This window comes from Ictidomys tridecemlineatus, chromosome 7, assembly GCF_052094955.1.
Source record: "Ictidomys tridecemlineatus isolate mIctTri1 chromosome 7, mIctTri1.hap1, whole genome shotgun sequence".
Taxonomy (NCBI): Eukaryota; Metazoa; Chordata; class Mammalia; order Rodentia; family Sciuridae; genus Ictidomys; species Ictidomys tridecemlineatus.
The window spans coordinates 6,844,453-6,858,292 of record NC_135483.1 but is presented as its reverse complement, the minus strand read 5'-3'; the positions used below and the strand labels follow the sequence as shown (position 1 = coordinate 6,858,292).

General features: G+C 52.7%; 1 long non-coding RNA gene across 1 annotated transcript; it reads left to right on the top strand.

Moving 5' to 3' along the window:
• The first annotated feature begins 747 nt into the window (after positions 1 to 747).
• On the top strand, positions 748 to 10,536 carry LOC144365276 (uncharacterized). Its single transcript, XR_013423578.1, has 3 exons — positions 748 to 4,599; positions 5,564 to 5,665; positions 9,624 to 10,536. It is a non-coding gene; the product is annotated as an uncharacterized LOC144365276 (long non-coding RNA).
• The last annotated feature ends 3,304 nt before the right edge of the window (positions 10,537 to 13,840 follow it).

Genomic DNA, 13,840 nt, shown 5'->3' with positions numbered 1-13,840 from the left:
TTCACAGAAGGTTGAGGGTCCAGGGTGCACTTCTGGAACCATGTGGGGGTCTGTCCTAGATGAGAGTCACCACCTGTGAGCACTGAGGCATGCACTCCCTACAAACAAGGACGTTCCCCTGCAGAATCACGGCACACCCATCAAAATCAGCTGGTGGGCCCTGGTGCCCCCCTTGGTTTTATCATCCCAGTACATCCTGGTAGAAAAGGGGTCACCCATTGCTTCAGTGCCATGTCCCTTGAGATTCCTTCTTTCCCAGACATTGGTGGCCTTGTCACTCTTCAGAGTGTCAGGCCACACCTTCTGTGGATTCCCCACCCTGTGGCCTGAGGTTTCTCCAAGGTCACATCTAGGCCACGGACTTTGGGCAGCAGTATCCCTGAGGCAATGCTGTGTTGGGAGCTTCCACGTGTCCCCCATCGCCTTTGAGTAAAGCGGTGCGTCCTGCATAGATGCTCCACTGTGAAACCTCTTTCCCTTTGCAAGCAGGGCCAGAGGCAAACCGTGATCTTCCTGGAGAAGCCCCAGTGAGTTCTTTGGTTCATTGTGTTATGGGCCAGGCTGTGTGGGCAATGACCAAACAGACTCCATTTCACCCGGAGACTCATGTCATATAAGGAATGCCTCTCCTATGGGAACACCCCGCCTCTGGACCTATCAATGGTTGCTTAGCATAGTATGTTTAGCCACACAAAATGGCAATTCTGATACAATGTAAAAGTGTTCTCTCTTTGGTTCCCATTTTTCTTGGGCAAGGTACCCTGTCAGAGATTGATGTTCCAATGTTAGTAGCCATTCTATAACTTAGACTCAACTAGGGTCATTCTGACCCACTTTCCTTCTGTTTGCTTGCTGCTATGCCAACCTGGAAAGTCCTGTGGGAAATACCAATGTGCCCACTGCATTGTCTCACTAACTGCTCAATTCAGCTTCTGGACCCCTGCTCGCTTGCAGCTATGTCAACCCAGATGTGGGTTTTGCAGTTTTTGCCTTTAAAGACCCTGAAATGCTCAGGCACTGGGTTGTTCTTGCAGAGACAGTTAAGGGTTCTGTGGGGAGTAGTTGCTGGCAGGCCAGCTCAATAAAGACCCTCCAATTTGGACACAATGGACTTGGTACGTTTTCTGAGTAGTCTGCCTCATAACAGTTGGTGAGTGTAGATTTGGGGGCAGGTGGTCAACACTGGTCTGAAAGTGCTGGTCTCTCTGACCTGGCCAGAAAGCCCCTTTATGTAGGATTCTGTGACTTTTGGACGTGTCCCTATCATCCTTCCATCACTGCCTGGTCTCTGGCACAAGTGTTTTCTGTCTCAGCCCTAGAGACAGTCAATTGTCAAAGAAAAGAGAACGTTCTGGAAGCCAAGTCAGGGTGCAGGGTGCTCAGGGTTGATGAAGTGTGGTGGCATGTTTGTAAATTTGCTTCTGTCTCTGAGTGTCAGATGTGTGCTGATGTGTCCCTTTCCAGTCCACAGAGGGCTTATTCTAGCTGTCACACCTGTGCTTGTGAGTCCTTCTCTGATTATGAGAACTCTGGCTTCCGCCCTGAAACATGTCATCTATTGGATCAGCCCTTCTGCATGCAAAGCCTCCCCCATGTCAGTTGCCACCCCCAGACGCCCTCAGAGCCTCTGTGGCTGTGACTCCCCAGCCTGTTCCTTTGCATGGCTGCCCTCCTCTCCCTGCCGGGGCCTCAGCTTCTCACTCCAGGCTCCCTGCAAACAGGCCCCCCTGGGCCAGGTGCACAGAGGTCACTCAATAAATACTTGCTGTGTAAATGAAGGAAGGACAGCACTGGGAAGGTACTGAGGAGGGAGGGAGGAGGATGGGAGCTGGAGTGGGTCACACGGATGAGCAGAAAGGAGCCAGGGGAGGGTGCTGGAGAGGAGGCCAAGTGCAGGTCCCACACTGTCCTTGGGACAATGGAGGGCTAACAGCTGCCTGTCGTCCTGAGACGGACGGGCCAGACCTGTGTGTTGGAAGAGCCACAGAGGATGCAATGAGGAGCGGGAACAGAAAACCAGAGGGCCACAGAGGAGCCCAGGAATCAGGCCATAACTGTGTGTGTGTGTGTGTTTGTGTGTGTGTGTGTGTGCATGCGTGCACATGGACATACCTGCAGAGGGGCTCAGGTCTCATCATTGGTGGCCTAGTGACCTTTCATCCCTGACTTTTAGTCCTGCAGTTACTGTGCAAATGGAAATGTGGCCTCTTTCAGAAGTGATAGTTTTGATGTTCTCATGTATAAATGCATAAAAAAGAGAGATTCTTTTCATACTTCATCTGCTTTCTTGTCAGTCTCGGTTTCATTTTCAGTTCCCGACTTCGGTGTTCTAATTTCCTCCTTGATGGATTGCTTGATTCTCTCCTCCTGGGCTGGCTGCTGAGGGAAAGCAGTGAGGGGCTGGGTTCCCTCTTGCTCCTCTCCCTCCTTTTTGAAATAGGCAGCATCTGTGGAATGTGGTACTGAAAGTGGGGGCAGACTCTGGGGTCTGTTCGGGATCCCCCACAGTGTCCTGGCTTGTCAGGGACAGTGCTGATCATGGAACTTTTAGAAGAAAACTTGGGGCTGGGCACGGTGGTGCACACCTGTAATCCCAGTGGCTCAGGAGGCTGAGGCAGGAGGATGGTGAGTTCAAAGCCAGACTCAGCAATGGTGAGACACTAAGCCACTCAGTGAAACCTTGTCTCTAAATAAAAAACAAAATAGGGCTGGGGATGTGACTTGGTGGCTGAATCCCTGGTACCCCGCCCCCCGAAAAAAAATTAGAAAAAAGAAAGAAGAGAAAAAAAAACTTGGGTGAAAGCTAACGGTTGCTGAGCTCACACTGTGGACCGTGTAATGCCATGTGCTGTGGACATTTGTCCCTTCTGATAGTCCAACGTCCTTCCTCTGCAGAGCAGTGGGCATCATTTTCTTTTCCTGATCTTGCCTTGTCATCTGGTTGCCCTGGACGACAGCTCCACTCGCTGGCATCCCCCCCAACACTTCATGGGAGAGGAAGCTGAGCTGTGAAGTAACCTCAGACAGCTCGTAAGTCAGACCTGGGCTGGACGAATCTCCTGCCATCTGCCACCTAGACCTATGGAACAGTGGATGGCAACTTTTAGAGTTATGAGAGTGAATTTGGAGCCCAGAGACTCTGACATGGTGTTTCAGGAGGAGGCCAGAGCTCTCCTGTGTTTAGCAAGCAGCTCTGCCACTTATGAGCTAGTGAGACATGGGAGAAGTGGCTCTGTGTCCCTGGCACCAGCCTGCTCATTTGTGAATTGGGAAAATGATTTCCTCCTCACTCGTGTCTCCTCTGCCTGGAGCACTTTCCCCCACATTTGCATGCAGCTCCAACTCCCCTTCCCTGAGACGCCCCCAACCCAGTGCAATACTGCATCCTGTGCCCCCAGCACCTCAAGTCCCCTCATGCCACTCAGCACTTCACCATGTCACTTACGACTGCCTAACAGGCTTCAAAAGTCCACCTTGTGTGTGTTGGCCACACATTGGCTGTGACCCTCTGGGATGTCTGCTCTGTTGGGTGGGAGGTTTCGTCAGTCCTGTGTCCCCTGGCACCTAGGACATGATGGGCTGGCTTGATCACCTGAAGATTGAATGTAATATAGTCTTTATGAACTTGGCACTGCTCATGCTCTCTGCCAAGCGCCTGGGGGGCTGTGGTTATTACCAACTCCCTTGTCCCCAAGCTTTGTCCAGGACCCTGCTTGCACCCGCGGCCTGTGCATCTTCGCTCACCAGGGCTGTCCCCAAGCACATTTCCAAGCCTGGCGCCTGCCTATGCCAGCACCTGTCACTATTTTGTTGTCATACCCAATGGGTGACAGAGCCAGCCGCACACCCTTCTGGGCAGGTGAGTGGACAATCTCTGCCTGAGAAGTTTCAGAGAGAGGAGCTGTGGCCCTGCTGGCCTCCTGCCCATCTCCGTCCCTGCTCTCCATTTCCCCCTTCTCCCAAGCTGAGTGTATGTCAGGGAGTGGTCTGTCCCGCTAGGCAGAAGCACCTGGGCCATGGATGGGGGAGCCCCCCACTCGGGATTGGAAAGCTGGGGTATGTGAGCTGCGGGCTGTCTCAGAGTGAACTGCACTGGACTGAATGTGCCCCAGTTGTGCCGAAGCCCTACCCCTTGTGGGCTGGTGTTTGGAGATGGTGCCATTGGGAGGAGACGAGGTCTGAGGGTAGCGTCCTCTCAGTGAGAGACATGCCCTTATGCAGGGCTGGGAGGGCTTCTTCCCCTCTCTGTCCTCTGCCACATGAGGCACAGCACAGCCACGTGTAAAACCCTCTAGGTCCTGACCACACTGGCTCCCTGATCTCCGATTTCCAGTCCCCAGATCTGTGAGACATAGACTTCCAGGGCTTAATCCACCCACCTGTGTGATTTGTAGGAAGCCTGAGCCAATGAAGCAGAGTCCCTGGGCTGGGGCCCACTCCATTCTCCTCTCAGCCAGCTCCCAGCTCCGGTCTTCAGGCAGGTGTAGATGTCTCCACCTGCACAGAGGTGACCATGAGCTGCTGGACACCCCATGCTGAGGACAGAGGAAGAAGGAAATGACATTGCCTACTTCAGACTGACCCCCAACCCTGGACTAGGTGAGGCCCCCTTTACTTATGGTTCAGAGTCTGCCTTCCTAAGAAATCATGAGCTTCACAAGGACAAGACTGTGTCCTTTGTTCCCTGTGTGTCCTGGCATCTATCTCAATATCCAGCAGACAAATCTATTTTGAATGGATTGATAGATAACAAAATGCCCCAACGGTCTGGAATCCCAATGGGGGCTGGTATTTCCAAATTCCAGACAGAGATGACGTACCAGATGCCTGGAGCTAAGGAGGAGGGCCCTTAAAACTGCTTTTGTGGCCTGCACCAGCTTCCTGGGCTGGTGCAGCAGGTGCCCTAACTGAGTGGCTTAAGACAGAAGGGCCTGGCCACACCAGGTCAGGAGGTTAGAGGTCCAAACCAAACTGCCCCTGAGGCCCGGGAAGGTCCTTCCTTGCTTCTCGCCAGCTCCCGCTGGCTTGCTGGTGATCCTTGGCCTTCCTGGGCCTGTGGACGCCTCCCTCCACCCTCCCACCCATAGGTGGCTTCTTTCTTTTGTGCATGTCTGTGTCTGAATCCTCTGGGTAAGGACATCCGTCATATTGGATAAAGACCCGCCTCAATGATTCAATTCTAACTTGATTTCCCATGAAAAGACCCTATTTCCACGTTCTGAGAGACTGAGCATTGCAAAGTCAGTGTGTCCTTCAGGGGACACAATTCAACCTGTAACCGCACCCTCAGCTCAGACTTGCCTAAGGATTCCAGAGACGATAAAGCAGGAAAAGCTGAGGCGGAGAAGACAGGGAGGGAGCGGGATGCACGCCAGCATTTGGCCAGCAATGGGGATTCTGTGGCCTCTCCACCCCCTTCCAGAATAAAGGGAAGAAGAGGAGGGATTCCTTCCCCTTCCCCTCAACCCTAGTGAGAGGGTCTGTAAGGGGGCCCCTTGAAGAGCTTGACATTTGTTCCTGGTGGGCTGGGGGACTGATGGTTTGTGCCCACCTCCCTCCACAGTTCTGGGAGAGGAGAAAGCCTTGAAGCCAAAGCAGCTGATCCCCGTCATTGGTGCAGCAAGGACGTGTGAAGTCCCATCTATGGCAATGGCCACCCCAGGAGGTGAGTGGGTTGAAACTGTCCTGAGAAGAACCTTCCTCCAGGGTGGCCTCCAGGGTGCTCTGCTTTGTGGAGTCTACTGATCCGGGTGTGAATCTCTTCAATAAACACCTCCATGGACATACTCAGAAAAATGTATTAGCAGCCACCTGGGGGCCCCTTAACCCAGTCAAACTGACACATAAAATGACAAGAGTAGAGAGGGGACTTAAGGCAGAAGCTTTACCAAATCTTCCCTGAAATCTAGTAGCAGTAGTGGGTTTGTGGGTGCAGAACCAGCTGAGGTGAGGCCAGGACTTCCCACCATGCCCATGGCACCTTAGCATATCAGTCAATGTGTCAAATTTGAAATCTGTCTAATTTATGTGAACCTAGTGGAAAACCTAGAGTTGGGTTCAAATCTGACTGTGTAATCATGATGAACCACTGGCCCCTTCTGAGCACAGGGGTCACCATCAATAAGTAGAGGATAATAATACTCTGACTTCAGGGTTCAGAATTTAGAGGAGCAAGCTGAATGACATGATCTGGGCATTGTAGGAACTGAATAAATTATAGTGGTAATAATCATACTACTAATAACAGCTATCATTATTACTATTCATTCTTAGAAAGCAACCTTGGAGTTAATAAGTGCTCAATAAATTATTCTGGCTGAGTTAATTTCTTTTTGATACAGAAAAAAAAAAAAAACACAGGAATGTCCTGACTATAGGCGAAAGGGCTCATTCAATTAACTCTGTGTTTTGAAGTGTCAATAAGGGCAGGGAAGAGGCATTTCTTTGCTTCAGGTTTTTATGATCTCATCATCTGGTACGGTTTTTAGATGAGAAAATGTGATTGTCAATTAAGAATCTGAGGAAGAATTCCCTTTATTAAAACACACACAGCATAAGCACCATATTTCATGCTGAATCAGAGCTGCAGCCAGCGAGCTGAAATTTACCACCTCTTGTCCCAGCAGAGAGAATTTGCAGCTGGATTAATGCCCCTGTCTCTGGTAGTAAATCAATTCCATAGATATGGCCATATTTTCACCCAAGTGACAGGCGCAATGGCTGCTATTTTGTAGACACCATTGGGAAACCCAGAGATATCTCCCAGGGCACTTGGAGTCTCCTCCATGAGGGGTGGAGAGCCAGGGGACTTTCTGGAAAGACGCATTTCAGAAACCTTAGTCCAGTCATGTCGGAGATGGGAAAACTGGGCGTGGGGCCTCTGGGAAGCAACTGAAACTCTCAGGCTGGATTTCTTCTGTGGCCTCTGAGGCCTCACAGGGTGACCAAGAGAGCCCCCCGGGCCACACCCCTCTGTGCTTCCTTGACTTTTTCCATCAGTCCCTCGTGCATGCCGTCCTCTGCCTGGCCCGTGTCTGTTCTGCCTGCTTCCTGTTACACCCCTCAGCAGAGGTTTGTCATGGGCTGAGGGGCCTGGAAGCATGTTCTTCTCACCCAGAACCCCTTCACAGCATTTGCATAATGAATCAATCAACGTGCGTCTTCCCGTGCAGAGTCTAAGATCCATGAGGAGGGACATCCCACTCTGAGCCCAGAGCATCTTTGTGGGAGGAATGAATCCATCCAGCTGAGTGAATGAGGGCCCCAGTGTGCAGACAGGCAGCAATGGTCAGCAGCCCACTGTCAGGAGGAGTGGCGGGAGGGGTCACTGAGAGCAGGTGCGTGGGCTGGGGGTCTTGTGCAGGTGTCTGGGCTCCAGGCCTTGAGGCTGTGGAGACAGCGTGGTTGGCTGGGTTAGGGTCATGCTGCATTTGAAAACAGCTGGGGACAGTGTGGAGTTTCAGCTGGAGATTCCCTGGATCTGGCTCCAGGTTGGGCATCTCTGACAAGCTCCCAGGAGTTGCAGTACCCTTGGCTTTAGGGCCTCAGTTGGAGATCACCTGGTGGGTGAGGACGAGGCAGGCAGGGCAGTTGGAAGGCAGTAGGTACGACCCAGGGACACAGAAACCAGGGCCAGACCAAGATGGAGCAGGCAGGCAGCAGGAGGAGTCTGAGCCACGCATTTCTTGGCATCCAGGTTTCTGATGCTTGGATTCCCTTTAGGAACAGGACACTTAGTGGCATCTGCCTGGCTCAGCTGTGCTTATGGTTAGCTTATTTCAAAATAGAGGAAACTCTGTTTGAAAGTGCTGGAGTGTAATGCAGGCTCTGTCCCTGGCACAGTGGCTCTCTAGCTCAAGCCACTCTGCCCCTGTGTTGGGCCTAGGGCTGGAGCTGTCCCCAGCTCTTGATGGGATGCACGTCCTCTAGCTGTGGGGTCACTGTGTCTGAACCCAGCTCTGTGTTGGGGCTCCAGGCTGCCAGCCCCTGTGCTCAGGATTGCTGTGTCCCTGGCCCCTTTTCTCTCATTCTTCTTTATTTTTTATTTTTTTTCTACAATTCTTCTTCTAATTTGTTCTAGTTAGTTGTACATGACAGTAGAAAGCATTTTGACACATCATACATAAATCCTAGTCCCCTTTTCTAATAAGTGGTTTCAGCCAGCATGCTGCTGCCACACAGGCCTGTCTGTCCGTCAGCCTGCAGCTCGGCCCTGCTGGGGTCCTGCACAGGCCTCCTCGGCCCAGATGATGGCCCCTCTTAGGCCCTGGACTCCTGTGCTGGGCCCCTCTCTCCTCAGGCCCTGCCTAGCCCTGGTGCATTTCTTCCTTCTGCCTGGGTCCTGGTCATCTTTGGCCCTGCTCATCAGAGGCAGGATGACAACTGGCAAGATCTGCCTGGGCAGAAGCTGCCCAGGACAGAGGCTGCTGGTCACTCACACATGTCAGTTCTTCCCTAACAACAGAATCATAAAATCCTCATTTTGTTAAAGGGAGTGATGGCCTGTTAGGAGATTCCATTTTGCAGCTACCCTGGGTTGGGTTAGGGCATGTGAATAGGTTCAGCCAAGGAGACAGAGCGGAAGTCCTGCGATAGGCTTCCTGAAGTTCTCCTGCCAAGGACCGGATTCTGCTGGGGAATCTCCCTTGTTCTCTCCCATCCTCTTCCCTGCTCCCCGGGATGAAAATGAGACTAGAACCCCAGGATCTGTGTTGTGGGTAGTGAGTAAGTGATACCCGGACCACTGCCAGAGTCAGCATGTCCTTGATGATTGGCACTTCCACGTGGGTCTCCTGCATTCTGTCTGACACCTTGGCAATTTTCTGGGGTTCTCTTCCAGGAGAGCCCTGTTTTTCTCTACACAGGCTCCTGACTGCTCCAATCCTGCACGAGAAGCCTCTGCTGTCTGCTTTGCTCTGTGATCATTGGTCTCAGCTCTCCTTATTGTCCTCAGCCGACTGTCTCCTGTCTGGACTGGCAAAAGGAGCGGGCCAAGGGTGTGCTGGCTTTATGCTTTGGGTTTTGCCATGTTTTGAACTGATCAGTCGTAAAAGAAGTCCTGGAAGTAAAAATCTTCACTGCCTTTCTTTGCAGATGAGAATGTGGTCTCAGAGAGCCTATAGGCTCCCCAGAATCAATCATGTTTTCACCCACTCGAAAGTTATTTGTTGCTCCCCTGCTATGAACCACATACCTTCTTCACTGATGGAGAGACCAATGCGGACCAGTTAGAGAATATCCCTGTCACTATCAAGTTTGTGTTCTAGGGAAGAGAGATGAATAATTGATGAGTTCACCAGCATGGAGCCAGGAACTCATATGACCCAGACAATTAAAGTTGGTTGATGGGACACAGAATGGCTGAGTGGTGCAGGAATCAGTGCTGTGGTGTGCATATGGCTTGAGTGTGTCCCCCAGGGGCTCATGTGTTGGAAGCATGATGCTTCTGTGGTGGTGGAAACTTTAAGGCCACAGGGTTTGCTGCCCTTGGGAGAGACGGAGATGGTTCTTGTGGGATGCTAGTCAGTTCTTGAGAGACTAAGGTGTGAAGAGAATGAGACTGTTTGCCCTTTCTGGTTTTCTGCCTCACTACTGATCTCTTCCTCCCACACATGCTTCCACAGGATTCCTTCCTCCATGTGGTACAGCCAAGGAGGGCCTCAGCAGAGCTGAGAAGATATCAGCACCCGACTCTCGAATGTCTAAAACTGAGCTGAAGATTTCTTTTCTTTACACATTACCCTGCTTCAGGAATTTTGTCTCAGCAATGGACAATGAAATGATACAGGTGGAAGCATTCGGATTGAATAAGAGAAATGCACCAGTCCTCCTGAAATCTGGAGGGTGAGCACGTGGGTTGGAAGGATCAGACAGCACGGGATCCTCGGCTTCACTGTCTGAAGAACAGGGCTTCCGTGTGGCACTGCGGGTGGGTACATGGAACTGCACAAAGGAGGCAGGGGAGATGTGGGCCATGGTTAGGAGTTTTGGCTATATTCTCAGTGCAAGAGGAAGCTTTTGATGTTGGGGAAAAACAACTTATTTTGAAATAAGTTTAAGTTTATGGAAAAGTTGAAATGACGGTGCAGACTTCCATCTGCCCTTCCCTGGGCTGCCCTTCCCTGACTGCTCTCCCTGTGGACGCCCTACATAGCCACGGCCCCTCTGTCCAACTGAAAAACTGACATTGATGCAACTCTCTTACCAACTGCAGGTTTCATTCAGAGCTGGCTAGCTTGTCCACTGATGTCCCTCTTCTGTCCCCACACTGGTTTGGTCATCATGCCTCTGTCGGTCCTTCCAGTTTCTGGCAATTTCTGGGCCATCCTTGGTTTCCACCACCTGGTGCTTCTGAAGAGCAGCAGCCAGGCATTCCACACACTGTCCCCAACTTGGGTTTATCTAGTGGTTTCTCATGGGTTCAGGGGAAGCAGTGGTGATGTGGGCTCTTCTGGCATCATATGGGAGAGGCCACTGGTGATGCTGGCCTTTGTGTCTTCAAGGACAGGGCAGCGCCTGCATTTTCCCAGGGAAGTCGTTCTTTTCCCCCGTCTTAGCTTCTCGGGCTGCTGTAACAAGTCGCCGCCGACAGGTACTTAAAACAATGGGAACTGATGCTCACAGAGACTGGGGTCTGGAAGACTGAGATCAGGAACCTGCAGGCTCTGGGACCCTTCCTGCTCCCTCTAGCATCTGCTGGTGGCCAATAAATAGTCCCGGTGGCCCATCACTTCAGTCTGCCTGGGTCTTCAGGTAGCCTCTGTGCACCTGTGTCTCCTAGGCTGGGGCACCAGGTGTACTGGAGGTGGGGCCTATCCTCATCTTAACTCTGCATGGCAGGCCAAGTAAGGTCACGTTCACAGGTGCGAGTGGGACCTCAGCATTGTTTCAGGAGACAGTTCAGCTCAGAGCACCACCTTCAGTGGGTATTTAGCAGTGGTCCTTGTGGCTTCTGGGCAGAGCATGCTCTCTGAAGGAGAGACAGAAGCATGGACAGCAGGAAGGGGCTGAGACCTGGACCAGTGTGGGGCAAAGGCCGCAGAGAGCAGGGCTGCTGCAGGGTACCTTCTGGAGGAAAAGGCAACAGAACCTCGTGGGCAGGTGGGTTTGGGTGGGTAGATGGTGGAGGAAGAGAAGGATGTGAGATGCTTCCACGCATTGTCCTGAGCCAAAGTGGCTGCTGCTCACTGAGGTGGAGGAGACCAGAGGAGGGGTATGCTCAGGGATGCTTTGTCTGAGTCCCCTTAGGACATCCAAGGGGCAGGGTGCTGAATATGCTCCGGGGTCTCCCAGCAGAGCCAGGGCAGTGCCAGGGTTGGGCATAGTTCTCCACCCAGCCAAGGCTGTCTATGATCCCATGGGCTGCAGGGAGATGATGAAAAGACCCTGGGGTTTGGCTCACTTTGAAAATAAACACGTTTCCAAAGGGGACAAAAGGCAGAAACTTTCCAACCTCCTAAAATGAAAGATCTTAATCTAATTCTGTGCTCTCCTGACAGCTGCGGCCGCCTCGGCTGGCCTCATCAGTGACCACACTGCCCAGCTTAAAGAGATTTCTGCTCTCTTTTCAGAAAACGAAGCCTCCTCGGGCATCACGTGAGCTCTGAGTGGGGAGCTGGGGCTGCTTCTATTGAGCCTGCGGTGCCTTAATGGTCCAGCATTGATCTGAGTTATCGACCTCTCGGTTTCAAATAACTGACACGGTTTCCAATGGATCCAGATAATTAAGACTTCTCAAATGGCAACTAATAATTTGCATTTGCAGCGCGGTCGTCCTTGGGAGCTTGGGGAACCCACACGAGTGAGAAATGGAAGGAAAAGCTCATCCCGGTGGTCGTCTGATTCTCGCTAATGGAGTCTTGGAAAAATCGTTTCGCCCTCCTGACCTATCTCACCAGTGCTATCAAGTGACCTCAGGGAGTTACTTTCATTTATTGGAAAACACGTGGGACCAGCTCTCAGCATTAGGGAGTGCAGTCTGCTTCTCAAGTTCATCTGTCTCTTCCTTCACTCCTGCTCACTCCCAGGGCCAGTGGGAAGCACCCAGAGGGTCAGCTGTCCGAGTGCCCTGCTCCCGGCTGCTCCCTCCTCTGATCCATGATGACATCATAACAGGTGTGACTCATGCTGCACCCAAGCCTTCATTCCCCTGTTGCACACCTCCACTGCACGCAGAATGTGTGGGGGAAGCTCAGTCTTGGCACATGCACATTTCACTTCCAGCTGCCTTCCTGGACCTAAGTGGATGCCCTGCGTGTCATCCCTACAGCTGGAGTCTGGGCTTGACCGGTGACCTTAGGCCTCTGGGCTGTTAACGGATGAGTCTCATGTGAAGTCCTGAAAGGCGCTTGCCTGTTGGGCTCAGCCTCTTGAGCTCTGGCCATCTGCCAACGAGAAGAGCTTGTCCCAGGCGGTTGCTGGCTCATGGAGGATGAGAGGCATGGAGTGGACTGGGGCCAACCTGCAGCGGAGCCTGGCGCAGCCACAGTAGATCAGCTGCCCTGCGGCTGCCATTCCTCAGAGCCCAGGGTGGGGAACTGGTGCTCATCCGTGGGGGTTGGAGGGTGCTCATTAGGCAGCACGGTTAGGGCGAGAGCTGACATTGATGGCCACCTCGTAGGACAGTTATTTGCCTATGAGTTTTTTTCTCCTCTAGGATTGAGACGTTAAAGGCAAAGACCTCACTTGTCCTCATTCTAAAGACATCTCAGGATCTGCCGTAGAGTAGGTGCTCAGGAACTCTAGAACAGAAGCAGTGCCGTGGGAAGCAAATAAGGAGAGGAGAGATAACTGGGACTGGAGGATCGGTGACATCACGTGCTGATGATGACAACGCCGGGGCACTAGCCGTGTTCCAGGCAGAGTTCTCACACTCCTAAAATCCATTTCCTCATCCATGTTAATACCCGTGGGTGTCAGGTGAACCGGGGCTCCGCGGGGCTGGGGGTGAGCTTTACAGCAATCCTTTGCTCCTGCGATTTCTCAGGCTGTGGGGTGGGGACCCCCGAGGTGAAGGCCTGTGCTGCAGCTCCCCGGCTGGAGGCGATGGAGCCAGGATTGAAGTGGTTCCCGTTTGCTCCCAAACCATGGCGAGATAAAGGTGGTTCTCCCAGCACAGAGGGTGAGAAGGTCAGGGAGAGAGGCACTGAGTGTGGGGACAGTGAGCCCCGGGAATGCTGAGAACAGGCCTGTGGAGGGGCAGGGCTGCAATGGCCCTGGAGGGGCCTGTGGTGAGCAGGTGGGTTCCACTCTGAGGGGTGCCAACGTGCAGAGCTTGGCAGCCAGCACAACCTCATGGTTGGCTTGTCCGGGGGCCCTGGGTCTGGGCTGACCTGGCTTCCTGGAGCTCCTGCAGCACCTGAGGTCCATCTTTGCCGATTAGGCTTCCTGCATGCTCCCTGTCTTATTCATCGCCAGGTGCCAGGGCCACACACTCTGTGACAATAACAAGGGGTTACTGAGCACATGCCAGAGAGTGTGCTGAGCATGGTCCTGCACTCCGAGGGGAAGCTGCATCATCCCCACTTCACAGAGAGGGAGAGAAGCAGATTGCACTCCCTAATGCTGACCCACTGATGGCCCCCACATGGTGGTCCTCCAGCTCCACCTGGGAGGCTCTCGCTAGTGTCTGGTGTTGCCCTGCCCATGGTGGGGGTGGTGGGCAGGGAGACCCAGCTCCTCCTCCCTGTCCCTTCTCCAGGCTGCTGCACAGGGCAGCCCTGCTGGGGATAGCGTGGGAGGGCCACGGGAGGGAAGGCTGCGGTCTGCTTTATGTTGGAGTTAGACCAGCCCCTCCAATGGCTCCAGCAGCATCTTTTGGAGACCAAGAAAGTGCTGACCA